General features: G+C 43.8%; 1 long non-coding RNA gene across 1 annotated transcript; it reads right to left on the bottom strand.

Moving 5' to 3' along the window:
- Positions 1-7420: 7420 nt before the first annotated feature.
- LOC147007447 (uncharacterized) lies at positions 7421-12081 on the bottom strand. Its single transcript, XR_015054180.1, has 3 exons — positions 10539-12081; positions 10077-10296; positions 7421-7918 (listed from the first exon to the last, which is right to left on the bottom strand). It is a non-coding gene; the product is annotated as an uncharacterized LOC147007447 (long non-coding RNA).
- Positions 12082-18317: the final 6236 nt, after the last annotated feature.

Below are 18317 nucleotides of genomic sequence, written 5' to 3'. Positions count from 1 at the left end.
GGTCGGAGGAGGAATGGGTGTGGTGGGAGGAGCCAGGGAAGGGATAGGGGAGTATGTAGAGACTAAGGTGGGGTGGGAGGAGGCAGGGGAAGAGGTGGGTGGGACGAGGCAGGGGAAGAGGTGGATGGGAGGAGGCAGGGGAAGAGGTGGGTCGGAGGAGGCAGGGGAAGAGTTGTGGTGGGAGTCCGGAGGGACAAGGACGGGAGGAGGGACCCGGTGTTGTCTGGCAACGCCGGGTACCTTTTCCCGTACAAATAAGAATAATACGAATGATTTCAAAAGGGTACCTGTTAGTCCCCTCATATTGAAAATTATTTCAACAAAATTATTATTTTGTCTTCTCCATATTCTCATTATGAAGCTTTATTGAAGATTAGATGGCAAAAATCAAATGGTAAAAAAGTTACGGCCTGGACAGACACAGAAGTCACTGCAAACCCCATCTTCCGCTGTGTGTGGGATGGCCTAAATATCCTCTGAACAACGAACGAAAAGTTTGTTCTACAGAAAACATGTAAACATAAAACAAAGAACCAAAATCAATGATCGAACTCTGAACCCCACCGTGTTTGGAAATCATGTCCGTCATCACCTCATCGGAGGCCACATATTTGTTCATCTTGCATTGTGGGTCAATTCACCAAAGTCAGAGGAAAAACAATTTATTTTTGATATATTTTATAGATTAGAAACCAATAGAAAACCAGTATAACAAACCAGAGATATAAATTTAATCAGTTTGCATTTAACACACACTGAAGCGATACCGGGAACTAGCGAGCTTGATCATTATGGGAGTGATCTGCTTATTTGAATACCTCATGATCAAGGGAACTTTTTTGCATCTTCTTTTCATGGCATTCCCATGTTGCGAAACGCAAAGATATCGCTTTCTTTTTTCTTGAGGATTCAGTGGGAAGGAGTTATAAGATAATCAATAACCATTTTGTTACGGCCACGGGTACAGAGTGTATTCCGAGGGGGTTAATCTCCGTTTCTACTTGAAAGAGCAGGACCTGGGGCCACCGCTCACAATTAAGTTCATGGTACGGTGGGTTGCTTTCCAACCATGAATCAGTTAACCACGTGTTCCAGTGTCTACCGTCTTATTTGCCATTTAACTAGAGGTCACGTGACTTCCTGAACAGGGAGCGCGCCCTCGGCGATACACCAATGTTGTCCTGATTTGATCTTAATTGGGGCAGCTGAGCATTTACCGCTGGTGCGTGCCGACTATGACAGGTCAAATAGTTTGGTAATTACCTCCCAGTCTGTCTGGGTTTGGCCAATACTGGATCAATGGAAGGAAAGGACAAGCATGGATAGGTTCAAACGTCAACAAGGAATTTATAAATAAGGAAAAAATAATGATAAACTGAAGAACTTTTTATTTCGTTGTGGTGAAAAGAGATGAATTCAAATCAATCAAAATGATCTCAAACAAAAAAAAACACACAATGAGTAGGTACTTATATGCCTTACTGAACAATTAAACACGAGACAAGGGTACCCAGCAGACCATTCAGGGGAGAAAAGAAATCTGTCTCGGCTTAATAATGCAGAAGTCGTCGTGCGTCCAATAAAATGTGTGAGTATGCCTTGGTCCGCTGCCAGCACCCTGCCTCGCCGTGCACCCACCTGAAAACAGGCTCAAACACCAATCGTCGTCACCCCCAGGAACCAGGGATGCCAAGAATCAGGTACGCCAAGAGCAGGTCCCGAGCAGAACGAGCAAGAATGGTCCAACTGTCAACCACCATGAGGAGCCACAACCAATGGACAGCTGCAAGGAGCTGTAAGGTGCTATGAGGCACTGAGAGGAACTGTAAGGTGCTGTGAGAAGCTGTATGGTTCGGAGGTTCCTTACCAGAGTGAGATGCAACACCTAAGTCAGCACAGGCCTGGCTTACGAAGCCATGTTTGTGGTGCTGGACGGATGGCGGAAAGCAGCCATTTGCCAGAATTACCGAGCAAAAATGTGAAGCGCTCATAAAACGTCAACAACCATCCACACAGCTGCCAAACAGGGCATCAAATGTCGATGGAAAAGGTGGGCGTCAACATCGGTGAAAGTTTGGCATCGAAAATCGATGGAAAAAGGTGGGCGTCAATGTCGGTGAAAGAGGTGGGTCTCGAACGTCGATGGAAAATAGGTGGGTGCAGTAAATGATCCACAGCCGTATTTGACCTAAATGTTTGAATGCATTTGTTGGATCTGATTCTGAAATCCATAACAGTGTGTGTGTGTGTGTGTGTGTGTGTGTGTGTGTGTGTGTGTGTGTGTGTGTGTGTGTGTGTGTGTGTGTGTCATTGATTGCTATCTATATATGTGGAATGGAGTCTTCTACAGGTGGGCACAAAGTATCCACCTTCATTTCGGTGAGGGGTCACGATCCACGGACCAAGCTGTGAAGCTTTCTGTTTTCAAAGTTTTGTGCTGCGGGCTCTCTTCAGGATCGTGACTGAGTTCAGGACGGCTTCAAACTGTAGTTTGTTTGTTGTGAATTTCCCAAGGATGGTTTTTAATTTCTCTGTGATGTTCTTCTACATCATTCCCATGAGGTTCTTCATCATCACTGGCACAACTTTGGCATTTTTCAGCTTCCAGGGTCTCTTCACTTCATGCTTGAGGTCTTGGTATTTGGTCATTTTCTTGATTTCTACATCGTTAGTCCAAAATCACTGCGATTAACACCTCAATTTGCAATGCCGTCTTCTGTTTTTTTGCACCTAAGTATGATATCTGGTCGTAATGCTTTGTTTTCGATGTTCACGCCCGATGTGATCATTTGGTCATACGTGAGTGGTACTTCAATGTTTGCAGTGATTGCTTTTGGTTAATTTTTCTGGAACTGGAATATCAAAGTTTTTGCAGATGTGCCAGCAGATTACTTTACAAACTCTGTTGTGTCGTTGAGTGTACAGCTGTTCTGACAGTTTTTTTTCATGTTCGGTCATTAAGCGTCACATATCATTCTCTTTGCTAACCCCACCTCCACACCCTCACCTGCCTTTTGTTTTTCTTCCCCCCCCCCTCTCACTCTGTTCCTTCCTCACTCCCTCCTCCTCATAAAATGCAGCACTCTCCTTCCACACCTCTGCAGCTCTCTCATTGTCACTGGCTGCCTGTGTCTGTCTCTCTCCCTCTCTCACATGCACCCCTCCCTCCCACAGTGAATAGCAACGTTTAGTGAGGTGTTGCTCTCCCCACCTCCATCCCAGCTTCCCCTTCTTCGTCCTCTTTGCCTCCCCTGTCACCCAACACTCTCTCTCCCCCCCCCTCTCTCTCTCTCTCTCCCTCCCTCTTTCTCCCCTCCCTCCCCCTCTTTCTCCCCTCCCCCCCTCTCCTTTACTGTCCCCATCAGCGAAGCGACTGGTTGTATTTGCTCGTGTATAAAAAACAAAGTTCTTTCTAACCACTAACTCATTGACTGATATTAAAGATCGGTGCCTTCCGGGTGAATAAGAAAGCTGAAATTTTGTGTGCCAATGGACAGTAAAGCCCGTGCACCAGAAGAAAAAAAAATCACAGAATTGTTGGACATTATCTGTCAATGAAAATATAAATAAATTTTAAAAATGCAGGTGAGTGACCCGAGACAATGGGGAAACACGGTTCGTATGTATGTTTACACAATGTGTAAGCACATTCTCTTTGCTCACCCCACCCCCACACCTTCACCTGTCGTTTGTTTTTCAGGTTCTCTCCCCCACCCTGCCACTAAACTTTGACACTTGCCACCAAACTTTGAGTGACGGCAGGGTCTCTCAGGACTCTCTGCCGACTTTCTCAAAGTTAAGTTTCCGGTCGTTATTTGTCCCGTTTTAACTGTTTATTTTCTCACCTACATGTTTCAGTGTGTTCCTAGTTCGGTTTTGTTTCAAAAATTGTGCTATTTTGTGAGTTTTCGTCGACCTTGTCTTACCAGGTTCCTAGAGGCCTACCCATCCTTCCCCTCTTGGTGTATGATCGTTTTTATTTGTATTCTCTCCCCATTACCTTTAATTCCTATTTTCCCCACTTTCCCAACGTCCCACATCCCTCGCAACTAAACACTGTTTCTTGTCTTAAATCCAAAACAAAAACAAACAAACAAAAAAAATTAACTATCTCCCTGCATACCCACGAGTCCCGATCATTCTTCTTCATACTCTTCTTCTTCTTCCTCCTTCTGCTGGCATACCAGCTTTATTCTACTTGAGCTGACCCACTCTTGCCATTACCTTCACGATTTCTTCCTTCAACCTGCCATTCCCGAATCTTACCTATTCTTCAAAAATACATCAAACATTAATAATCTTCCTTGTATCCTTTCGATCTATACACCTCCTGTAACCACGTGCCTCTCTCCACCCTCTTATATGATACTTTTCATCGGCCCAGCAGCTTCGCTCTGCGTTTACAGTTCCAAATTCACCATACACCTCCACGATTTTACTTCAACCTTCCCTTTTCCGAATGTTACGCAATCCTTTGAAATAAATAAATTCACTTTTGACGATACACGTCCCATAGCCACGTGCTTCTCCTGTAACCACGTTATCTGTTTCCACCCTCTGCATTTACCGATCCAAATTCACCATTCACGGCACGATTTTTTCTACAACCTTTCCAGTACCAATTCTGATGAAAACTCTCTCAAACAAGACTAATAATAATAACTAGCCGAAACCCCGTCACAGACGGATTCCAAAGGTTGACTACTGCCACTACGTGCGATGCACTCTTACAGGTACGAAGTTTATTTCAGTCCAGGACACAGTACCGAGAAAAACGTGACGCAACCGCCAGGAGGAGCACAAAATTGGTCCTTCAGTATTAATATGAATATATATAATAGTAATCATCGTTTTTATATTACCTCCATCAACAGATTAACAACATGGCAGGATAAAAGTCGTAAATGTAGAGTTGAACAAACGTCCTGAACTTATGGACTTAGTTAAGTAAAGCACATCGTCTGGGACCCGGCCGTCGGCTTGCCGCCAAACGCTGCTGATTGTGACTTCATCGATTCCCTGTTTGAAAATTCTATCTACATTCGATTTTTTTGAATCCGCGATCACCTGCGTAAATACATGGAACACATAAGGTGAAGATTTCAGAAGTATGAACAGAATATGTTTGGAGAAAAGTGTGTTCGAAGTTCTAGGCTAACGCCCATTATATTATGATGGCATGGTCTGATGCCGCATGGCCAGTTTGGTCTGGATACGGTTGTCGGTTTTTGAACGAAATCGTAATATTTGGGGAAAATCCCCCATTGACCCCCTTTAAATGGGAAGATCTGTATGGAGAGCACAACTCCATGAGACCTTGTGGTCCTGATGCATTTTAAAACATTGTATCCTTATCACTCAGGTAGTTGTGGAGAAGATGATGTTTAGTGAAAATGAGGGAGACGGGAAGAAGCCTTTCCAGGGTAGATACGGCCATGAGAAGCACATCTTCAGGTTAGGGTATGGTCCCGATGCTTCGTGTTGAGTTTGGTCTGGATCTGTCGGTTTCTGAGATTTTTGAATAAAACACCAATTTTTGGGGTAAAACCCCTCTTCCACTCCATTTATAGGAGGTGCATACAGATGGGTGGCACAACCCCATGAAACCTTGCTGTCTTGATGCATCACACCAAATTTGGTCCATATCGGTCGGGTCGTTTGTGAGATGTTTACCCCTGCCACCGAAGGTGCAGAAGCAGGTTCAAGGCAGGACAGAACGTTCTCGACCTTCTCGGGTAGGACACAGAGACCAGCAGACCCTCGGTATGTCGGGGTAAGATGGGGACAGAACAGGAGGGGTTGGGGACACAAGATTTGGAGGAAAACACAGAGGGTTCACAAACTGCCCTATTTATCCGAGGCATGGTGTGCAACATATCACTTTGGGGTGAGGGATAGGGTGGAGCGGGAACAGGCCTCATGCTTTGCTTTCCAATAATATTGAAACCTTTAGATTCCACAGAATCTGGGACAGACTTGCGTGATGCTCTGTCCTGGCTCAGAGGGGAGAGCAGAATCACAAGGAATCGAGATAGATTAGGAGGATAATCGTGCCTGTGGCACATCAACACCAGACCAATTTATATTTCAAAAAGAAAATGCAAAATGTTTTTTAAATTTTCCGCCAAATATGGTGGTCTGTCGCGTTTGTCTGTCTGTCTAACTGTCTGCGTCACACGATTTTTGGACACAGTTTTCAAGCAATCGTTCTGAATTTTTTCTGTGTACATCAGTGACCGGTCAAGGACAGCAACGCTTATTTTGGTGAAGATCCGAATCCGGATCCGGATCTGAGATTTGTTTCAGTGATTCTTCACCAATGAGAGAAAGGGCCTGGAAAATTTGGTGATATTTGAAACTGCGATCATGGAAACCAATGGGAAAGCGGGGGTTCGGTTCCTGGGCTTCAAAAAGATGTCGAGGAGGTTCGATGGTAGCCATAAATAAACACATTACAAATTAAACTACAAGGGCATTCGGTGTAGCGCATACATCCACCACTCAAAGTCTGATGAAATCGAACATATCAGGCCCAATAAATATTTCGTTTTCAGCCCCATCTCTCAATGGTGAAGAATCACTTAAAAAAATTAATAAATCCCGTATCTGAATCCAGATATGGATCTTCACCAAAATTGAAGCATTTCTTCTTTGTCACACACTCAACACATCCACCAAGTTTCATCCGAATCCATCCACAACTTTTTGAGATAACCTGCACACAGACAAACAAACAAACAGACAAGCCAGTAGGCGACGAGGGAATCGCGAGGATCGAAGCGCTGGATACGATGCTTTTCATTCTGACCGATCCACCGACGAAGATTCATTGCCAAGACGTATTGGTTCACATACAATTGTTCCTCTGCCTGGCAAGATTTTTCCTATTGCGTATTTTGCCAACTGGCACTCCTCATAAAAAATGACGGTAAATAGCAACCTATTTTTGAAGGACTACCATTTGAAAAATAATCGGTTTGCTTGTGCTGTGGAGCCTCCCGTTGCAGACACACACCTACACACACACACACACACACACACACACACACACACACACACACACACACACACACACACACACACACTGAAAACCCGATAAGCTTCTCTCATTGCTCTTGTTTGACCACACCTCCTGAGCCACACAATATTTTTTCTTTATATTTTTCTTTATTTTTCTTATTTTCCACTTTCCGACGCCACTCCCACTTTAAATAATAAATAATTGGAGGTGGTGGGTGGGTCTTAATCGTTTTCGGTAAATAAATAAATAATTGGAGGTGGTGTGTGGATCGTGGAATTGTTGATGGAAACTAAATAAATAAATAAATAAATGGAGGCGGAGTGTGGATCGTGGAATTGTTTTCGGGAAATAAATAAATAATTGGAGGTGGTGTATGGGTCGTGGAATCGTTTACGGAAAATAAATAAATAATTGGAGGTGGTGTGTGGGTCGTGGAATCGTTTTCGGTAAATAAATAAATAATTGGAGGTGGTGTGTGGGTCGTGGAATCGTTTTCGGGAAATAAAGAACTAATTGGAGGTGGTGTGTGGATCGTGGAATCGTATGCGGAAAATAAATAAATAATTGGAAGCGGCGCCAGATGGGTTCAGGGGAATCCCCAACGGAGCACCGAGGCCAAACACCAGTCTTGGTGAGGTTGAAATCAACTTTAATAACACACACGATACAACGTGCCCGGCTCGGCCAAACCTTCCACGATACAGCACCCCTGCACGGTAACCCCGTGCACCACGCTCGCACGACGGATTAAACCACGTACTCTCCTGGCGATGTTCTCCAAAACAGAGCACAGAACTCCATGAGACATGAGTGGAGCATTTCCATCAGCCTTGAGAAGTTCAGCATTGATGCGAAAAATCTCAGGAGCTTTGCCCCTTTCAACCGGTTCACCACAACCTGTGTTTCCACAAACGAAGCCGGTTCACCATTAGATTTGAGTGTCAGCAAAAGGGATAGTCACACCCCTGACATCCAATTCAACAGCTGCTGGGTCAGCCTTATAAAACCGCTCAAAGTAACCGGCAGAGGCCGAGTAGGCCTTTGTGACAATGCACTGTCCATCAGAATCTGTAAACACGATATAAAGCATAATTAACATATTATGATATTGTTAACTAGAACGGGCACTCGTAGAGCGCATACATTCGCCGCAGCCACGAGTTACCTTTGTATTAAGTTGTCCACAACGCATCTCAATACAAATATGCATTTTGTGACCCCCATGACCTTTGACCCACAACCGCTACCTCGGGTGACAATAGTACTCTACCTTGTGTCATTTCAGAAGATGGGGAATTGAACACTGAACAATTTGGAGTTAATTTAATGTAAATCGGAAACATATTAACCGTTTTCATCATGAAAAAACGATGTTGACCTTTTTGTGACATTGACCTTTGATCCGATCGCTCCCAAAATCAAATGGATTTGTCCTTTCATGATGCCAACCAAATCTGAAACAATTAAAGCCTCTCTGCGTTTTGTTTTTTTGCGTTAAGTTGTCCGCAATGCTTTCCGATATAAATGTGAATTTGTGTGACCCCCTTGACCTTTGACCCCAAACCGCTGCCTTGGGTGACAAAAGTACTATACCATGTGTCATATTAGAGGATGGGGAATTTAATTTTGAACATTTGGGAGTTAATTTGCTGTAAATCAAAAAAAAATTGACAATTTAATCGCGAAAAAACGATTTTGACCTTTTTGTGACCTTGACCTTAAACTTTGATCCGATCGCTCCCAAAATCTAATCGATTTGTCCTCTCGTGATGCCAAACACATCCACAAAATGTCATGACAATCTGCGAAGTGGTTTTTGTGTAATGTCCACAACGCTCCCCAATCAAAAACTCCATTTTGGTGACCCCCTTGATCTTTGACTTCCACAGACTAACTAGGGTTGCAAACACTATACCATACGCTATATCAGTGGATCGGGATTTGCATACTGAACATTTTGGACTTAATTTGATGTAAATCGGAACAAAATTGACACTTTTATCGCAAAAAAACGATTTTGACCTTTTTGTGACCTTGACCTTGACCTTTGATCCGATCGCTCCCAAAAGCTTTGCCTGGCGTCCTTGAGTAACTGCACATCATCTCTGAAAATTTCATGCAAATCGGTCCAGCAGTTTTTGCGCAATGTTGTCCGCACACATATTTACCAATAAATAAATACACAGGGGTCAATACAATACCTTCGTCAAACGAAGTTTGCGAAGGTAAAAACGACATAATGTTTATTTATGTGAAACAAGTGAATGGTGTCCACGGTCCGCGTGTTCACCGGAAGGCCTCCAGAATCCCTCTTCCCACCACACTCGTCACCGAAGCTCGATCGCACCGGTCGCTTAGCAACCGCGGACTTCAAAATAAATAAATAAACAAATAAGAATCCGCTCTTCCCACCATACTCGTCACCGAAGCTCGATCGCACCGGTCGCTTCGCAACCGCGGACTTCAAAATCATTAAAGAAAACAAATAAGAATCCGCTCTTCACGCCACACTCTTCACCGAAGCTCAATCGCACCGGTCGCATTGCAACCGCGGACTTCAAAATAAATAAAGAAAACAAATAAAATCAGCGTTTTAAAAATAATTTTAACATCGGAGATGCTTTTTCGAAACGCAAAAAGCAATTTTAAATTGTTTTAAATCTTTAACGGTTCCAATTAATCATACACGTACTGTACTCATCAACTTATCGACCAAAGTAAATGAAACACATTTTGTAAAACTTTTACTTGATTCAAAAAACTCATCGACAGACTCTTCCCAACCAATGAAGTTTTTGATAAAACGGGGGTGTGCCCTGTGACCAAGCAGCGAGCTATCGCTTGCCAAGCGAGTCGTTCCTTATCAACGGTTTCGAGCGGAGTGCTTGCTTGAATGCTTAAGCCACTTGGCGAGCGTTTTCGAAGAAACTTAGTCACTGAATACGTCACACATAGTTATCACGTTTTCGTTGATAAAACTCAAGGTGGTCTTACTAACCTGTATCAACTTGTTGATAAAGCAAACTGTTACCAACTTTTAGTGAATAAAACTCACCAACTTCAATAATCAGAGGTGAAGGTCGACGAGGCCTTTGTCCATTTCTCAATGGAGTCTTTCTCTCCCCCAAAATGTGGGCCGGGGATCCAGCATCACGTGGGTCTCTCCCCTCTCTGTGGGTCGGGGCTCCAGCATCACGTGGGTCTCTCTCCTATCTGTGGGTCGGGGCTCCAGCATCACGTGGGTCTCTCTCCTATCTGTGGATCTCTTCTGCATTCTGTACCCAAATGGGAGAGTGCTTGCTCAGCATACGAGAGGTGGTGGAATCGATGTCCCCACCTCCTCCATTGTTTACAATCCCAACATGGCGCGACCTCATTATTTATTCAACATTGATCACAGAATCAAGTTAAAAACTCTTGACGTGAACCACGTGACTAATAAATATTTGTATACTAATAACATGTGAACTTTATAAAGTAATTCAAAACTAACAAGGACACTCGGTAGAGTACATACCTCCTCCAGGTAATACCTGATCCATGAGAACATATCGGGCCCATCACATGTTTGAAATATCAAACTTAGAGGAAAGTGTTACAAGTCCGAGTTGTGAACTCTGAAACCAGAGTGAGTGTCGAGTTCACGAAGACTTTTCTATTTCCTTCGATCAACATCGTGACCCGTGACAGGTCATGTCGCCACGAAACAGGTCATCTCGCCATGTTGGTCCACACAGGATACCAAACACGACCCTCGGACACACGGTGTGTCACCTCTCGGTGGGCAACACTCAAGACCACGTGTCACACTGACCCTGTAGTATTCTCTCTGTGCTCCTCCGTCACCTTTCTCTCCATCACACGAACTGTACTGTAAACATTGTACATCTTCTTTGATATATTAACATTATAAACAATTGGACCTGTTGACAAGATTCACTCAACAACAAAGAGGGAAAAAATCCACCATTTTAATGAAGTGAAAACGATGATGCAATTCCACGTGTCGTTTCCCTTTGGTTGATGCTTGCTGGTAATCCAAGATGGCGGATCGCAAGGGTGGTGACGTCACAGTCAGGTGGTCCAAGATGGTGGATCGCAAGGGTGGTGAAGTCTCAGTCTGGTGGTTCAACATGGCGGATCGCAAGGGTGGTGACGTCACATGAATGTTGTGGCGGTGGGTTTGGTGGCTGGACGTATGAGGAAAGGAGGTGAAATGAAATTACTCCTGAAAACAATTACAATATATTAATTTAAGAAAGGATTTTAAATTAAAGATTACTATTATTATGATTAAAATAGAATTAAGTTCAAGTCTCTTCCGCCACCCTTAACCCAACCAGAAAACAACTCGCCACAATAACAACGATTTATTTATTTCAAAATTAATAAATAACGCCGATGAAACCTTATAATTTGAGATTATGATCGCGCTGAAATGTCTTCGTCGAAGTATGATTGTGGCTGACGTCACGATGTGGTAACCCGTGGTGACAATAGAACGATCACGTGGTAACAATGTGGTCGTGGTTGTGAAAGATCATTCCTGAAGTGGATATCGAGCCGTGTGGACGTGTTTTGTTCGGCTCCGTGTTTTTATTTCAGGATAGTTCTACAAACGGTCTTGTCCTCCCAAGATGCGTCTTTTTAAGAAGAAAACGCAACCAAGGTTCGTCACAGGGTTTTTCACGTCATTATGAGTGAATTTTATCTGTTCATGAGTCACCTCGTTCGAGCTTTCTCAAAGGTAGTTATTTATTGATGAACGACAACCTCACGTGGGGAGGGTAGAACGATGAGGAATTTTAATTGCGTACGTACTAAATATATCCTTACTTGTCCAAGTCATTGGGGAGTTGTTTGTTGTCTTCGGCACGTCACGTGGTACAAGCGGATGGACTGTACATTGGAGGACTGTAGATTGGAGGACTGGACATGATCGTTCACAGGGAGAAAAGTCTGAGGAGGTGTGAGGAGGAGGGTATAGTTTGTCTATTAATTACGTACTATTGGTACTGAACATGGCCACAAATTATATAATAAATGTAATGTGAATGCGATGTCTATTAATTGCATTTAATTCGAATGTGAGTATGTCCATTAATTTCGTACTATATAAAGGTGATTGTCCATTAATTTCGTACTATATAAAGGTGATTGTCCATTAATTTCGTACTATATAAAGGTGATTGTCCATTAATTTCGTACTATATAAAGGTGATTGTCCATTAATTTCGTACTATATAAAGGTGATTGTCCATTAATTTCGTACTATATAAAGGTGATTGTCCATTAATTTCGTACTATATAAAGGTGATTGTCCATTAATTTCGTACTATATTAAGGTGATTGTCCATTAATTAGGTAATATTGGAACCATCGAGGTGTCTCTGAATGACACACTCACACCCCTGTTTACCCGAAGACACCAGGAAGACACTAAGGACCCTTAGACCCCTTTGACCCCAAAGACCCAATTAGATCCCTTCTGAACCCTTGAGACTGTCGCACTTTTTAATAGCCAATCTACCTCCTTGACCTTGAGACCATTTTTAGATGTATTAAGACCCTTTAGACGATTGCCCTTCAGATAATTTGAAGAATCTTGACAATCGTGACCCTTGAAAGTTTAAATTGCACCCTTCAGATCCCTTTGACATTTTAAAGACCATTTTAACACTTTACACCAATTGAGAACTCTTCAAACCTTTGACTTTTACATCAAACCAATTAATTTTCCATTATTTTGAGACCTTTAAACATGTACAGATAATGCTTGGAGGAAGGGATTTGGGGGGTTATTACCCTACAAGTGAATTAATCAGTTCATCATCCCACGAGGGATGTGCGGAGTAGGGTTAAGCAATTGGTTCACTTTGTCTGTCTATGATCGAGGAACGAGGTTTAATGTATAATTTAATTTTCTATTTTGAACACGAGAACACGAATCCGAACATGGACCTGCAGATTGGTAGTGGATTGGTTCTGAAATTTGTAAATTGAACGAAATCTCATCCCGACCACACGGAGGAGTCAGATCTGAACGTCATTAAAATATTGAAAATCATTCCAAACAGAAAACTTCACTGTTTTCAGTGACGTCATGAAAGACACCAACAACAGGTGCAAATAAGTAATTAAATGTGTAATTCGTCAAGTGATGAAGTAATAAATTACAAGAAAACAGCAGAATGACTCCTTTTCTCTACTCAAACTGGATGAATGAGTGATTTTTATATTGCAGGCACCTGCAACTCACCACAGGTGAGTTCAATTCCAAGGTAAAGGAGAATCACCGACTTGATATCTAATTATTTCTCACAACTTCAAAGAGGTGCCAATAATACTGTCCGGCCCATTTTGGGATTTCTTTGTGGAAGAAGCGAAGATTTAGTCATTTTTCAGCTTTTTTGGTTTTGTTCCACTGCAAACCAAAGAAATACATTTGTGCATAACAATTGATTTTTTTATTTCAACAATTTATTGGAAGAAATGTTGCATTATTTGAAAAATGTGCAACGTGCCAATATTTTTGACCACGACAGTATGTGCCGACAATATTGGGAGGATTACATCATTTCGAATGTCACGTGTTGTTCAGCATGCTGGCGATAATTTATATCACTTTGTCCTTAAACACGATATAATGTTTATTGATGACACTCTGTACTTAAGCACGTTTAATAATATTTACATCTCTCTGTCTTAAACATGATATCATGTTTATTCATATCGCTTTATCCTGAAACACGATATGTAATGTTATTTATGTCACTCTATCCTTAAACATTACATAATGTCTATTTATATCACTTTTTTGTTTAACATGACAGATAAAGTTTATTATATCAGGTCAGTTCAGGTATGGGAGCCTGTGCTGGAGCAGCACAGTGCTCCAGGGGCCTCCATCTGCCCATCCCCCAGGCACATGCCTGACCCATCCCCATCTCCTTGATATACCGATCAACCTGCTGTAACCATGAGGAAGGCGACTTGAAGAAATCCTTTCATTGAAGGTTTTGGGCCGGACTATCTGCCATGATCATTGGTGAGAATGCCACATTTCCAAACTGGCCTCCAAAACCAGTCACGGACTGGGCATCCTCCGTCGCGCAAAGTCCTTCCTTGGCATACCTGAGCTCCTGACCACATACAAAGCTTACGTCCTCAGCCTGATGGAGTACTGCTCTCCCCTCTGGGCTGGTGCTCCCACCTCTCATCTTTCTCGGCTTCACGCTGTGGAAATCAAGGCATTTAGGATCATTGGCATCTCCCCCGATGAGGCTGAGTCTTTGGGTCTCTCAACTCTCTCACCGCAGGCAGGTCGGTGGTCTTTGTCTTCAACCATCTCCTCTCTGGCCTTGCCCCCCCTCCCGCCCCCACTCTGTGCTATATGTCCAACTCATCTTTCCGCAGGGCGGTCAAGGTCCACGAGCATCCCCCTTCTGGTAAAACTACCGAATTCAGGAATCACTACTCACCTTCATTCTTTCGTTCCTCTATTTTTCCCACCTTTGGAACAAACTCCCAAACTCTTCAATCCCACTTTTCCCTCCAGATCTTCAAAACAGCTGTTCACCACCAACTCTTATCTTCGTCCATCCAAACCCATGATCTTTTCTACGTCCGTTAATCCACCCCAAACTCACCTCCTTCAAACTCCCTGCTTTCCTTCCTGGAAGTCCTTGTCGTGTCCATCTTGTTTACCCCGTGTACCCCACCCCATTCCTCTCCCTTACACAGATCTCCAAATATCTGTTCCCCACTGTTTTGTACTTCCCTCTCCTGCCCCTCTTGTCTCCTGCTCCCCAAGTAGTCGGCCCATTGGCCCCTTCCACTCATGAGGCTCCTTTGCCAAGAAAATCTGGTGAGGAAGATCCACTTGTCCATGTCCATACAGCCCGAGCTGACGTTCACATTCTATCCATGTAACAAATGTCATCAGAGTTTCTCTCAGCAAATGCTCGTTAGATAGATTAAAGTCCAACTAGAACGGGCACTCATCGAGCGCATACCTTCGCCGCCGCTACTTTTTTGTTCTTGGTATGAGTGTGGGGAACTGGTTTCATATGAATGGTCTTATGACATAAATCGCATATCTATAATGTCATGACCCCCCCTCCCCAACTTCCGGGGGCTACGGACTAAACAACAATCACCTCACGTCGTTTTGGCGAGTCTTCACTCGCAAGCTCGGTGAATACAACGTTTCAACAAGAGAAGGTAATCTCGTTTGATGCTGGTTTCATGCAAATCGAATAAGAATTGACTGAGTTATGCCGAAAACCGCATATTTTTCAAGGGCGTGACCCCCCCCCCCGACATTTTACCCCAACCGGTGACATATGTTATGACGTCATTGTGTCACAAGATTGGGCATTAAATTCTGAGCATTTTGGTGCTGGGTTCATGTGAAGCGACAAGAATTGACCGCGTTATGACAAAAACCGCATATTTTTCAAGGTCGTGACCCCCCTGACCTTTGACCCCTAACCGGTAACAAGAGTATGGGTGTCATTGTGTCATATTGCATATCACAAGATGAGATGTAGAATTCTGAACATTTTGGCGTTAGTTGCATGCAAATTGAATAAAAATTGACCGTGTTATCGTAAAAAGACGATTTTGACCTTTTCGTGACCTTGACCATGACTTTTGACCAGAACGATCCCAAAATCTAATCGAATGCTTCCTGGCTAATAACCAATCATCGCACCAAATTTCATGCAATTTGGTTTAATACTTTTTGAGTTATACGAATCACAAGATTACAAATAAATAAATAAATAAATAAATAAATACACGCCGACCAAAACATAACCTTTCGCAGAATGCGAAGGGAACCAGCGAAAGCCAAGGATTCTCTGATGAAAGATGGTACCGAAGGAGTTAAGTGTTTGTATCAGATTTGTTGAGCAAGACTGGATACACCATGGACTGAAACACGTGGAATTTCATCCATCTGCATGGGTACTGACAGAGCCACACCCCATGATCCAGTGAATCCATGACTCCCAAGACCTGGCCGTGATGTCTATCGACTTCGAGCTCACAGCATGTAGAGACATGAACATCACTGCGAAGGTAAGTGAATCTCTCTGTGATCTCAACATCCACACCATAGGCAGGTGTGGAGAACATGCATCATCCCAAATGACTGGAAGAGGGGACTTGTTGACCCTCTCTGGAAAGGGAAGGGTGATCGCTCGGACCACAGCAACTACCGAGGGGAGACGCTGCACTTAGTGCCGGGCAAGGTCTTTACTCGGATAATAATTCATGATGGGGTTCGTAACCATATGCTTGACGAGTTTGGCTTCACATCGAAGAGGTCAATGATTGACCGTATCCTTGCTCTTCGGGTCCTCACCGAACGCAGACAAGAGGTTCAGCAGGGGCCCTCTGGAGGATTGTCTGTCTTTGTGGGGTGCCACCGTTGGTGAGGGATCTGAGTTCTGGACTATACTCTGGTACTGAGAGTACTGTATGTCACCTGTGAGGTCTGGTGGTTCCACCTCTGACTTATTTACAGTGGTTACTAGAGTTCGTCAGGAGGTGTGTCCTGGCCTCCACACTTTTCAATGCTTGTACTGACTGGATTCTGGTGAGGATTTCGGAGAGATCAAGCTGCGGTGCATCAGATGGAATGGCAAGATCTCTGAACTTCATTTCGCAGATTATTCAGTCATCTTTTCGGAGACTCTGGACATCCTTTCAGTGGTCCTCAGTGAACTGAATGAGGAGTTGGAGCCAGTGGGATTGTGGGTCTCCTGGATCAAGACTAAGATCTAGGCTTCCAATGACATCCAAGATGCTGCGATCCCTCCCCTCTCTGTGGGCAGGGATCCAGCATCACGTGGGTTTCTTGCCTCTCTGTAGGTCTCTCCTCTATCTGTGGGCCGGGGCTCCAGCATGACGTGGGTCTCTCCCCTATGTGTGGGCCAGGGATCCAGCATCATGTGGGTCTCTCCCCTATCTGTGGGCCAGGGATCCAGCATCACGTGGGTTTCTTGCCACTCTGTAGGTCTCTCCCCAATCTGTGGGCCGGGGCTCCAGCATCACGTGGGTCTCTCCCCTATCTGTGGGCCAGGGATCCAGCATCACGTTGGTTTCTTGCCACTCTGTAGGTCTCTCCTCTATGGGCCGGGGCTCCAGCATGACGTGGGTCTCTCCCCTATCTGTGGGCTGGGCATCCAGCATCACGTGGGTCTCTCCCCTATCTGTGGGCCAGGGATCCAGCATCACGTGGGTCTCTCCCCTATCCGTGGGCCGGGGATCCAGCATCACGTGCGTCTCTTCTGTATTCTGTACCCAAATGGGAGAGTGCTTGCTCAGCACACGAGAGGTGCTGGAATCGATGTCCCCACCTCCTCCATTGTTTACAATCCCAACATGTTGCTCCCTCATTATTTCTTCACCATTGATGACAGAATCAAGTTAAAAACTCTCGACGTTAACCACGTGACTAATAAATATTTATAAGATATGAACTTTAAAAAGTAATTAAAAATTAACGAGAAGGACACTCGGTACATACCTCCTCCAGGTTATACCTGATCCACGAGAACATATCGGGCCCATCACATGTTTGAAATATCAAACTTGGAGGAAAGTGTTACAAGTCCGAGTTGTGAACTCTGAACCAGAGTGAGTGTCGAGTTGACGAAGACTTTTGTATTTCCTTTGATCAACACCGTGACCCGTGACAGGTCATGTCGCCACGAAACAGGTCATCTCGCCATGTTGGTCCACACAGGATACCAAACACGACCCTCGGACACACGGTGTGTCACCTCTCGGTGGGCAACACTCAAGACCACGTGTCACACTAACCCAGTGGTATTCTCTCTTTGCTCCTCCGTCACCTTTCCCTCCATCACACGAACTGTACCGTAAACAGTGAACATCATCTTTGATCTATGAACATGATAAACAATTGGACCTGTTGACAAGATTCGCTCAACAACAAAGAGGGAAAAAATCCACCATTTTAATAAAGTGAAAACGATGAAGCAATTTCACGTGTCGTTTCCTTTTGGTTGATGCTTGCTGGTAATCCAAGATGGCGGATCGCAAGGGTGGTGACTTCACAGTCTGGTGGTCCAACATGGCGGATAGCAAGGGTGGTGACGTCACATGAAGGTTGTGGCGGTGGGTTTGGTGGCTGTCGGGATAAGGAGAGGAGGTGAAATTAAATAACTCCTGTAAACAATTACAATATATTAATTTAAGAAAGGATTTTAAATTAAAGATTATTATTATTATGATTATGATTAAAATATAATTAAGTTCAAGT

This window comes from Eptatretus burgeri, unplaced genomic scaffold, assembly GCF_056783735.1.
Source record: "Eptatretus burgeri isolate ZD-2024b unplaced genomic scaffold, Ebu_testis_v1 Ebu_testis_scaffold_161, whole genome shotgun sequence".
Lineage (NCBI taxonomy): Eukaryota > Metazoa > Chordata > Myxini > Myxiniformes > Myxinidae > Eptatretus > Eptatretus burgeri.
Note: the sequence above shows the minus strand (reverse complement) of the source record. Positions and strands in the feature narration are given on the sequence as shown.